The 12,402-nt window shown below is 45.5% G+C and overlaps 2 protein-coding genes across 31 annotated transcripts in view; both read left to right on the top strand.

Moving 5' to 3' along the window:
- The window catches only part of RBFOX1 (RNA binding fox-1 homolog 1), a 1,493,407-nt gene that overhangs the window by 776,368 nt on the left and 704,637 nt on the right, over nucleotides 1-12,402 (top strand). The gene's annotated exons all lie outside the window — the stretch shown is intronic.
- LOC309329678 (uncharacterized protein) overlaps nucleotides 1-12,402 on the top strand; it is a gene marked incomplete at its 3' end in the record, with an annotated part of 831,621 nt that overhangs the window by 699,630 nt on the left and 119,589 nt on the right. The window lies entirely within an intron of this gene.

Genomic DNA, 12,402 nt, shown 5'->3' with positions numbered 1-12,402 from the left:
GAGTCAGAGTCCCCTCCGTGGTGGCTCCCATCTTGTAGAATCCTTTCCCTAGACCAGATCCACCAGGCCACACAACATTTTGTTCCGTTTAGCATATGGTTAAAACATGGATGTCCAAGAAGGCATTTGGCTGAATGTTTTCCTGAAAGGAAGTTTTAATAGTTTCCTTTATGGCCCCCTTTTGTTGACTTTATGATTGGTTTATGATACGCTGCTCATGATTTGATGGTTTTTATATGATTCAGTTGTGTTTTGTGTGCTACCCTGAGTTCACTTGGTGAAAAAAGATGGGGTATAAGTTTTAATACCTATGGTGCTATGGGTAGTAGTAACCATAGTTATCATTGGTAGCTGTATTAAATAGTAAAGGATCCTTGCAGGATCTGTAAACCATTCTAAAATGTTATAACACAATCACATGGTGACAATCAGATATGAACGGTCGATAGGCCTGTGGGTGGGTAGTTAAATATTTATTAAGAAAGCATTTTCCTTACTACCATGTACTTTCAGAGATCTGCTATGTTTTGATTTGTGCGAATGTGCAAATTTCTATTATTATCCTGAAATGATCTTTTAACAACTAGTTAACTTCAGGTTCGGCCTGAGCAATAGTAAACCAATAATCCTCTCTGATGGGCTTCCTTGAAAACTGGGAGGAGTAAGGAAATCAATTTATCTTCTTATCATCATGACCAATTTATTTGGGAGAATGAGAATACCTTCGGCTGACACAGATTAATTACACAGATTTTATCGGTTGTCTTCATTAGGACCCCATAAGAGTCAGGAGGAAACGTAACAAGTCGGTTTACTCTCCCCTTCAAGTCATGTGTAGGGTTGTTATTGATTCACATGTTCATATTTCAAATGTCAGGGCTTAACCTAAACTTCTCCACAATGCAGGAGACAAAACTGCTAGGCTTGCTATATTGAAAGGTCTGGTCAACACAAGTTGCCTTCTGTTCCAAAATATTTTTATATTGTGTATTAATTTTCCCCCACTGTATCTTCGAGTTTTGGATTAAGCAGGCGGGAAAGTAAAATAGGTTTGGCAAAAATCACAAATGCAGAATTTCCTGTCCAATATATGTTTTGGTGTGTGTTTTTCTGTCATACCTCTGGGTGTGGTCTTAGCCTTCTTCATCTTGAAGATAGTAGAGATAGAGGTAGGGTACTGGGCAGTGTGAATTTCTGAATAAAAAGCCCTTCCTGTGGTTTGAGGAATGCATACCACTTTGTAATCCACTGCCTGGCTACAGGCATTTATTTTGAGTTGTGTGAAAAACTCAGAAATGAAGGTGTTTGGGCACTAGGTTTTATTCGTCTCAGATCCAGCTAAGATCAGTTCGCCAGCATAGATAATTCCATGCTGACCCAAAGCAGATGTATAATTAGGCAATTGCCTTCACCACCTCACATTTATGATGATTATAATGATGATAATGATATATCATAAATCATAAATCATAAACCATAAATCATAAATCATAAACCATAATTTATGATTTGTATCCTGCCCATCTGACTAGGCTGCCACAGCCACTCTGGATGGCTTCCAACAGTATATTTAAAAAAACAACAACAAAACATCAGATATTAAAAACTTCTTGATATATGGCTGCCTTCAGACACTATGGAACGTTGTATAATTGTTTATTTATTCAACATCTGACAGCAGCGTGGGTACCACTACTGAGAAGGCCCTCTGCCTGGTTGCCTGTAAATTCACTTCTTGCAGTGAGGGCCTTCAGAAATTGACCTCAGTGTCTGGACTGAACGATGGGGGTGGAGATGCTCCTTCAGGAATACAGGGCTGAAGCCATTTAGGGCTTTAAAAGTAAACACAAACACTTTAAATTGTGCTCAGAAACGCACTGAGAGCCAATGTAAATCTTTTAGGCGTTATATGGTCCTAGCTGCTACCCCCAGTCACCTTCCTCGGAACTGCATTCTGGATTATTTGTGGTTTCTGAGTCACCTTCAAATGTAGCCCCATTGTAGTAGTTCAAACAGGAAATAACCAGAGCATGTACCACTCTGGTGAGACCATGTGCAGACAGGTAGGTCTCAGCCGGCACACCCAATGGAGGTGGTAATTTTGGACCATCAGCTGTCCATGGTGGCACAGGTCCATTCTGTGTCCAGAGTGGCTGTTTTTGAACGTTCTGCATCATTACAGAGACTGGCAGTTTTAGATTTGAACAAGTGTGAATCCACTTTTCCCTTTGACCTTCTTGCCTAAAGAGGAGCACCACAGCCTTTTGCATGTAAAATAGATGCCCTTCTGCCTCTGAGCCAAGGCCCTTCCCCAGGGAAAGGCAGCCAAAACAGCCTTTAAAATGGTTGTGGTAAATCAAAGGCTGCCTACTCCCTGTTTTCTGTCACTCCCACCCCATCTTGGGGTAATGGGGTGTGCGTGTGCTTACAAATGTCAAAAACATCATAAATAATAATCCCAGGGACTAGTTCATGAAAGTTTCCTTCTTGGTGGAAATGTTAGGATCAGTGGTGGATGTTTTAATCTGCAATATCTCCAGCATTGTGCAGAGAATTCCATCTCCAGTTCCTAATTTACTTAAGGTCTCCTATGCACTTACATAAAATTTCTTTCCCCAGCTGCTGCTGTTGCCACCTCCTCCACAGCCAAGACCTCTGTGCATACTTTGTAAAAGCCTGTGCCACCTTCACCACATCTAGAATCACCTGACTGTTACATACCATCCAACATTTCTCTGATGAAAATAGGGACGTCCCATCCCATAATGATAATTTTACTATTTATAACCCTAGACATCTTACTGGGTTACCCCAACCACTCAGCAGCTTCCAACATATTAAAAAAAAAACACAACATAATAAAACATTGAGTGTGTGTGTGTGTGTACACCCCAGAGTTGGCCATGACTGGAGCTAATGGTCAGGGGTCCCTTTACCTTTAAGGAAAAGTAGGACATTCCGGGATCCAGTCAGAAACTGGGACCGCTTCTGTAAATCAGGGACAGCCCTGGAAAATAGAGACACTTGGATGGTCCGCAATTAGCCAAGGGAATGTGGTCTCCTCGAGCAAAGAATTGGAGTAGATTACTGGAGTAAACTTGGCATTTGAGGGAGGAGGGGCATCATTTGGATTTTCTACCACAGGCACAAATATGTCTTAGGCCACGTCTTCCTTCCTTCCAGTGGCGTAGCGTGGCTTGTCAGCACCCGGGGCAAGGCAAGTAATTTGCGCCCCCTAACCCGTGGATTTGCACCCCCTAACCCTAACCCCCAGATGTTGCGCCCGCTCGCCACGTTTCTGGCATGGCCAAAGAGTAGACGGCAATCCACCTGTCTGCCTCTCGCCGCCTACCACTTCAGGAGGGCGTCAGGATGCGAAGCCATCGGAGGCGCCTCTGGTCACTCCCCCTGCAGGGAGAGTCAAGCAGGACCCCGCGCACCCCGCCCCCTAAAGCCTTTCCACGCTCGGTAAGGTTGGCCAGAGCAGCGCCCCCGCTCCATCCCCCCTCCCCAACGCAGGACACGTTTCCCTTCTCCAAAGAGGCAGCTCCCTGCCACCTTCTTGATCGCACGTCTCTCCACCCCCGCCACAGGCACGCAGAGTGCGCCGCCCCTGATCCCCAATTTTGGCCTAAGCTGAAAAGGGCCCTCGTCCTGGGGCCCAGCTGAGCCCCGGGGTGCCCCCACTGCTGTCGGCAGGTTGAAGCCTTTGGAGAAATTTCTGAAGAAGCAGGGGTCTCACTTGGCTGCCCGGGCTGGCCCCGGGAGTTGTGGGCAGCTGCCTCGCAGGCAAAGTGTCTCCAAGATCCTGCTGCCCGGATTCCTCAAGGAGCCCCCTGAGGAGCCCCCCAAAGGAGGCACGGACACTGCTGGCGATGGGCAATGGCTGGAGCTGCGCCCCCCCCCCCCCGATTCCTCTCTGCGCTCCCCAACGTCCTTCTCCTCCGAGGAGCTGTCCCCAGGCGGTGGCAGAGGAGGCGAAACCCAGCTCAGCTGGCGTAAATCCCCTTTGGAGAGAGAGAGGGGTGGAGATTCTTCCCTCCCCACCTCTGCGCCCAGCAAAGCGAGGCGCGTGCCCTTGGCCCCCACAGGGCTTTCCCCAAGCCGACGAAGCGTCCCGGCTTGCTTGCAATCTGAATCTCTCCTGTTTCCTCCGCCAGCCCGCAGCCTCTGCCTCGTCTCCTTCGCCTTTGCCACTCCGTGCGCCCTGCGCGCGCGCGCCCTATTCGCCAGGCTGCTGCTGCTGCCGCCGCTGCAAGCGGGAGTGAACCAGGTAGGGGCAGAGAGCTGCGAGTGCGCCCCCCAAAATGTTGCGCCCGGTGCGGCTGGCACCCCCTGCACCCCCCACGCTACGCCACTGCTTCCTTCCTTCCTTCTTTGTTGTTGCCGCTGCTGTTGCTGCTTAGTTTTGGACAGGGATGGTTTAATCATTAGCGTAAGTACTCCACAGGGCGTGGCCCGAGCCAAACTAATTCTCCCCTTTCTCCATACAGTTGAATTATTTAGGAGCTTGCCAAAGTGTGAAGAGTGCCCCTCATCACAAAACAAAGTGCTCTGCACTGCAAAAATAATATGAAGTTACAATTAAATATAAGGGAAAGGATAGCATGGATAGGGCAGACATGAAAATGTCTGTGTGAACTTATTTGGCTTTGCTCACCTTTGTCTTTGAATACCAGCAGATGACAAGATGTAACTTTTTATTTTTATTCAGTAGTAGAAGTGGGGGTTACATTTTAGCTTGGTATTAGAGCACATGCTGTGCAAGCAAAAGAGCTCAAGCTTATTCTCTGACAAACTGTGTAACTTGTCATAAGGCAGAATATTATGCTTTTCTTATGTATTGGGAGTTAGAGAGGACACAACAAGGAAAACTGTAGATATGAAGCCAACTTGCTCCCCTCAATGCACACTTGCTCTCTCTTTAGTGACACACAAACAAATGCAGAGTCTGCCGTTCTAAACATCAGCAGCAATGGCAAGTTTAGCCCTATCAATCAGGGACTTCCCAGATTGCAAACTTTTGTTCCTATGTAAAAATTTTCAAAATAGGCCTTAGGACCCAAACAGTGAAAATCATTTTCATCTTGCAGCCCATTAATGACATTGATTTGTAGGGCAGATGTGCTGCTTTCACCTTGGGATCATATACTCTTGGATCTTATTGGCCCCCATTGCTATTGGCCCCAACAGTTAGATGTAACCTGCATCCCCCTCCATGTACAAAGGTAATACGTCTCAGAGTAATGATGGGGCCCAGAACGAAGGGTGGACATCACCATCATCACTTGCTTGTCAGCTTCCAGGGTCATCTGGCTGGCTGCTGCTTCTGGGCTCAGTGGACTTCAGCCTGATCCAATAAAGCAATCTCTGTGTGTTTATTATGAGCAACATTAGGCACTAAACAAGTCTGAGTCTGAAATGGATGGTTTCATATCATCTGTTTGACCTGGCAGGGCAGACAAAGCTCAACCTGAAGATACAGAGGTGAGTAATTCACGGTCAGGTTGTATGACAAACAATAAGCAATAATGAATTGTATCATAAAGGCATTCATCAGGGCAGTTTTGTAATACACAGCCACGACAATTCCAAGGGATTAAACAGGAATTGTTTGCATTTGGAGAATAAGCACTCTTGATGCTCCAAAGCAAACATATTTTTGAAAAGCTTCAGCATGATAGTAATTATAGTAGCAGTGTTGCAAAAGTGTATACAAGGATAAGAACTTAATTTCACATGGAATTATTATTATTATATACTGCCCTATAGACAAGGTGAGCCTCTTGAACCTGAATCTTTATCCCCATGCTCTCTCTTTAACAACACTTTTATGATACTGGCAGATGAATTTATGTCTTTGCATTCAGCCGGAGTATCTGAGTTGTTCCTGTTGGAATTCAGGCTCGGTCAGAGGTATGTGCCTATCGGTCTAGGCACCGGCTGAATTCCTTTGACCTCCCTCAGGCGACTCCCGGCAGGAAAAACACACGAGGTCCGTTCCGGCGATTTTCCTCAGGCTGTGAGAAAAACACACCAACTGCTTCTCCTCCTTCTCCTCCCTGCATATCCCCAGGGAGGGGAATCAGACTCAGACAGAAATGTATCTACATTGCTTTTATTCCTGTCTTTAGCAGTCATACAGTAAAAGATGTCTGCTCTCTTCAACAAACAGAGAGAAACTCCAAACTCCACCCATGTACATCCTGTACAGGTAGTATGACACACACTGAGCTCACATCCTGTGCTCAATAAGGAGAATGGACTGCCCCTTTGTTTCCATGGCAACAGTCACATACATCCTGTCTGGCTTTGCAGCCACAAGCAGCTGACTGAGCTGCTAGAGCCTTTGCTTGCTGCAGCATTGCTGCTTTAGAATAACAGTTCCACTGGGATATCTCTCATGGTTGCAGATGTGGGGAATCTCATAGGTAAAGGTAAAGGGACCCCTGACCATTAGGTCCAGTCGTGGCTGACTCTGGGGTTGTGGCGCTGATCTCACTTTATTGGCCGAGGGAGCCGGCGTACAGCTTCCGGGTCATGTGGCCAGCATGACTAAGCCACTTCTGGTGAACCAGAGCAGCGCACGGAAATGCTGTTTACCTTTCTAGATGCTGGAGCGGTACCTATTTATCTACTTGCACTTTGATGTGCTTTCGAACTGATGGGTAGGCAGGAGCAGGGACCGAGCAACGGGAGCTCACCCTGTCACAGGGATTCGAACCGCCGACCTTCTGATCGGCAAGTCCTAGGCTCTGTGGTTTAACCCACAACGCCATCCGCGTCTCTGGGGAATCTCATACTCGGAAGCTAAATGTTGCTCTCCAAACTTCTCTATCCAGGTCACAGTCCTCTCATTAAGTCACACCTCTTAATGGCCTGCTCTGTGCCTTCCCTAGATGTTTTGGCTGACTGGGGTGTCTTGAACTTAGTAATGCCTCTTGATTGCCTGAATGGAGAGGTATAAAGAAATGCATGGGAACCATTTCCATTTGTGTAGCATGTAGTCAGCCTACTGTACAATTGTGTGTAGCATGGAGTAAGTGGATAGAGAAATGTTCTTCTTCCTCTCTCATTGTACTAGAACTCATGGACATACAGTTAAGCTGAATGTTGGAAGATTCAAGACAAATTTAAAAGTACTTCTTTGTGCAGTGCCTAGTAGTTAAACTATGAAACTCACTCCCACAGGAGGTGGTTCCAACTTGGATGGTTTTAAAAGATGATTTGACAAACTAATGTAGGGCAGGGTTATCAATGGCTACTCACCATAATGGTTGTTCTCTGCCTCCACGGTCACAGACAGTAATGCCTCTGGATACAAGGTGCTGAAAACCACAGGAGGAGAGAGTGTTCTTGTACTCTGGTCTTGATTTCAGGTTTCCCACAGGCATCTAGCCTGGCCACTGTGAGAACAGGATGCTGGACTAGATAGGCCATTGGCCTGATCCAGCAGGTTCTTTTTATATCCTTAAACAGTATGCAAACCAAAGCACATCTATCCTTCAAAATTCACCCTTCTATGAATCTTGCAATTCAGTTCTCCAGCCAAGGAGTGTGTACACAAATCAAAAACTTGGGTACAGAATTAATACAAATGCATATATTTGGAGAAATTCCCTCTAAAGTGCTGTCTACTTTTCATGAGGACTTCTTTAATGCAAATTGCTGCAGAAATGTGGAAAACTTGAGAAACTTGAGATCTCGAGAAATGGAAGGAAGCAGCTAAAACTGACATTTTTGATCATCCCTAGTTGTTGCCCATTGGAAGTAATGGGCATGGCTAGCTTAGGTCCATTAATTTCACTGCATAAGATCATAAGAAGAGCCCTGTTGGATCAGGCCACTAGACCAACATCCTGTTCTCCCAACGGTCACCCAGATGGCTGTAGGAAATGTACAAGCAGGAACTGAGCACAAGAGCACTCTCCCTGCCTCATGGTTTCCAACAACTGGTATTAAGAAGCATCACTGCCTGTAACCATATGAGTCTACAATGAGTTAGAACTCAGCTGAACTGAACACAGTGTGGTTGGGCCTAGCTACCATGGTGTTATTTGCTTCCACAAGTAATCTTTTAAAGTGTCAGCTTTTGGATTCTGAGTGGGAATGTAAAGACAGAGTTAGAGCTGGCATGTAAAAGAATATATTCCTTGCCCTTTCCTGACATACACAGGTGACTTGACCAGGCGTTGCTAACTGCTTTCTGTGGGATATGAGAATAATACATTTTCCCTTAAACAAACAGCTTTTGTTTTGCAGGGATAAACACAAGCCTCAGTTGCCACTTAGCTGGATTTAGCAGGAAGCACTTAGATTTGTAAGACATGCATCTCCACTTGTTTTTCAATAGCTTTCCGGTCCACTCTGCCACTGAAGTGGGAGCAGGCTGAAGTGGAGTCAATTCTTTGTGGTCGGGCTGGAGTACCTATGTGACAAGTACTTTCAATTTCTCTCTCTCTGTCTCTCTCATGCCCTCCCCTCTTTCTTCACTGCCCTTTCTTCTTCTTTAATGAGAGCAGTAATGCAGTGGAGTGGCCTGGTGACAATTGTCACTGTAAATAAAACCCAGTTCTTTGGGGATGCTGAATGTAGTTTGCAGAGAAATGAAGTATATACACTACTGAATAATTAGAGGTCTTTCAGAGTTGCCATTGGGGACAAGAGTGGGAGTGGAGAAACAGTTAAGTTAATTTGATTGCAGAGTTTGAAAACATGCATCTTCTAAAGAAAGCAGGTCTTGTAGATCAGGATGGAAGCTGACCATAGTTGACTTGACACCTTTCCACAGGGCCTGCAAGACAGAGCTGTTCCACCAGGCCTTTGGCCAGGGCACAGCCTGACTCCCTCCCTCGGCAATCTTCGCGGAGCTCTGGCCCAATGGCTGCCAGTGGCTTTAATTAATTAATTTTATAATGAATGATTTTAGAGTGTTGTTTATGCTGTACTTTTGTACTGTTTTATTGTTGTTAGCCGCCCTGAGCCCGGCTTCGGCTGGGGAGGGCGGGATATAAATAAAATTTATTATTGTTGTTGTTGTCGTTGTCGTTGTTGCCTTATTGTAGCACTGAGATGCTGCTTGCATTTGTGGAGGAGGCAGCAGTAAACCCAATATGTTAAATACACAGCAGTTGTCTTAATTGTTGTGCAGAATGAAGAATCAAGCTATGCCAGGCTGCTGGGGAACATGGAGACCAATTCAAGGTCCTTTTTTTACCTGCAGCAACTGGGCAAATCACAGTGCAGGAGTCTTGAGTTTACAATATAGAACTTGAAGTTGCTGGGGGTTCTTTTATGTGCACCATCTCTACTCCCTAAATAATGCTGCTATGAGGAAGATGCAGTCATATTTAAGGTTCAGTCAGGGACTCAGGGTCAGCTGGTTGTTGGAACAAAATTCAAGCCTGCCTTGCAGTATGTCCACTTGGCACTATCTAGGGTGCTACCTGCCTTGCTTGCTTGCCTTAAGCTCTACTTTGCTTGACTTCACTTATCCTGACCTTCCTTCTGCTTTGTCTGATCTAGTATTGCTGAAATTTGACTTGACTTTGCTTTCTGGAACATGGATTTGGACTAATGGTACACAACCTTGTGTTCCTGAAATTATGCCTCTGCTTTGGGTAGTACCCCCATCTCCTGTCCAAGACTGCATTTTGTGACAAAACAGCAGATCATTTTGGGAAGTGTTTCCCCAAAGACTTCTTTTTCTTTTTTGAATGAAACTTGAAGACATAACTAAAATTTGCTCAGTCATTTCCCAGAACAATAGGTATCTTCCTTGCAGCTGTGGTATCGCCCGGTTAATGCTGTGCCGTGACACACACATACGCCCTCTCTCTTTTGTTCAGTGGTTTTGACACTGGCAATTCTGGGATTGTTGCACACCTGTCAGCTGTGTGACAGGCTGCATCAGGGAACATCTGGTACCCAAATTTCCTCTCTTGAGATGCTGTCACAGCCCATATTTTGGCAGAATTTAATTCACTGCTCATTTTGGCACAGCCTTTTAGCTGATTTACACCTCTCAGGCCAGTGCTTGGATCAGAATGTAGATATGTGGATTATTCCATTGTTAGGGAACATTTCAGCTTGAAAGTGGGCATTCTGAGTTGTGACTCAACATTTGTCAAATGCTCTCCCAAGCGAAATGTGCCTGGCACCGTCATTGTTGCTTTTAAATACCAAGCAAAATACATTTCTGTTTACCTTACCCATGCATTTGCTCATTAGATAGATAGATAGATAGATAGATAGATAGATAGATAGATTCTTTATTGTCATTACACAAGTGCAACATTGCACAGTGCAACGAAATTGGATGCCATCCCTTAAAAAAACAACAAAAACAAAACAGCAACAACAACCAAACAAACCACATTCCAGCCACACCCACACCCACACCCATCAAACTTCCAGGTCACACTATCGAGTTACAGCATTCAAAAAGGCCACAGCTCTTGGATAGAAACTATTTTTCAGTCTATTTGTCCTTGACTTGATGTTTCTATATCTCCTGCCAGAAGGCAGTAGTGCAAACAGACTGTATCCCGGGTGAGATGAATCCTGCAGGATGTTGTTTGCTTTCCTAAGACAACGGGAACCGTACAGTTCTTCCAAAGATGGGAGAGGATGACCAATAATCCTTTGGGCTGTGGTTATGACCTTCTGGAGCACCTTCTTCTCCCTAGCTGTACAACTGGAGAACCAAGCACAAATACAGTATGTGAGAATGCTCTCTATGGAGCCTCGGTAGAAGGACACCAGCAGTTTCTCACTCAGATTGTTCTTCTTTAAAAGTCTGAGGAAATAAATTCTCTGCTGAGCCTTCTTCACCAGAGCAGTGGTATTTGCGCTCCAAGTCATGCCCTGATCGATAGTCACTCCCAAAAACCTGAATTCCGCCACCCTCTCCACCCGTTCCCCGTTGATATACAAGGGCTGAATGACCGCCTTTTTTGTCCTGTAATCCACCACCAATTCCTTGGTCTTAGCTGTATTAAGAGCCAGATTGTTCTCTCCACACCAAACACAGAGCCGCTCCACCTCGTCCCGATAGGCGGACTCATCCCCTCCTGAAATGAGCCCCACCACCGTAGTGTCATCAGCAAACTTGATGATTTTGTTGCTGGAATAGATGGCTGTACAGTCATACGTGTAGAGAGTAAAGAGCAGGGGACTCAACACACAACCCTGTGGTGAGCCGGTGTTAAGGCTAAGGGCTTTGGACATATGTGACCCTACTCTAACCCTCTGAGAACGTTCTGACAAAAAATCCAAAACCCAGAGACAGGTGGAGTTGGAGAGTCCAATCGCCTCTAGCTTGGACACCAGTCTATGGGGGAGGATAGTGTTAAAAGCAGAGCTAAAATCCACAAACAGCAGCCTCACATAACTCCCCGGCTGCTCCAGATGGGACAGAGCAGCATGGAGAGTGGTGGTGATAGCGTCTTCTGTGGATCTATTTGCCCTGTATGCAAACTGGTAGTTGTCAAAAATTGACAATTAATTAATTTGACAACTGGTAGTTGTCAAAAATTGACAATTAATTAATTGTCAATTAATTGTCAATTGTCAATTAATTGTCAATTAATTGAAAAGAGGGTTAATTGCAGGTTTGCTTGAGAGCTTCCCATTGCAACATCTGGTTAGCCACCATGAGTACAAAGTGCTGGACTAGATGGGCTCTTCTTATGTGAGTTGTATCTTTTGGTCTTTTTAGTGCTCATCTTTAAAGCAGGGTCTGAGGCAGGAGTAGTCCTACCTGAATATGCCAGGGATTGAACCTGGGACCTTCAACATGCATATGTCAGGTGCTCTACCACTGAGGCATGGCTCCTTCCGCCTAGATAGCCAATGTGTTGCCCTCCAGATGTTGCTGGACTACAACTCCTATCACCCCTGATCACTGACCATCTAGGGGCCCCACACTGGCTGCAGCTTCTGTAAAGAGTCCTCTATGATCTTATGGAAAATTCTGCCAACAAGTTACATGTTAGAGCCCTGAAACATTTTTATTTTTCAGCAAGTTTTAGCACACTTCTCCTCACCCCCCACAACCTTGCATGTGAAGTGTCAACTGCCTCAGATGATTCTCCACAGATAATTCTTTCTCATGATTTAAGATGCCCTTAATTGCTTTACTGAAGGGAGAGAGAGCACCTTTTAACCAAACAGCTGAGCGATTTGCTATGACAATTCTGCCACTGTGCATTCACTTAATTTCCAATTAATCAAACATTCAATAAATCATTAGTATAATTACACCTGCTCTGGCTTTTCCTACCCACCCGCCCCCAGCCCCCCCCACCCCACCTTCTGCACATTAGCTATGCTCAGTCAGATTCCTGTTCCGGCAGCGTAGATGGATTCATTTTGCCTGACCCAGTTGGTTGCACGTCCTCA

The sequence above is a fragment of the Podarcis erhardii genome (genome assembly GCF_964252035.2).
Source record: "Podarcis erhardii genome assembly, chromosome: 14".
NCBI lineage: Eukaryota > Metazoa > Chordata > Lepidosauria > Squamata > Lacertidae > Podarcis > Podarcis erhardii.
Note: the sequence above shows the minus strand (reverse complement) of the source record. Positions and strands in the feature narration are given on the sequence as shown.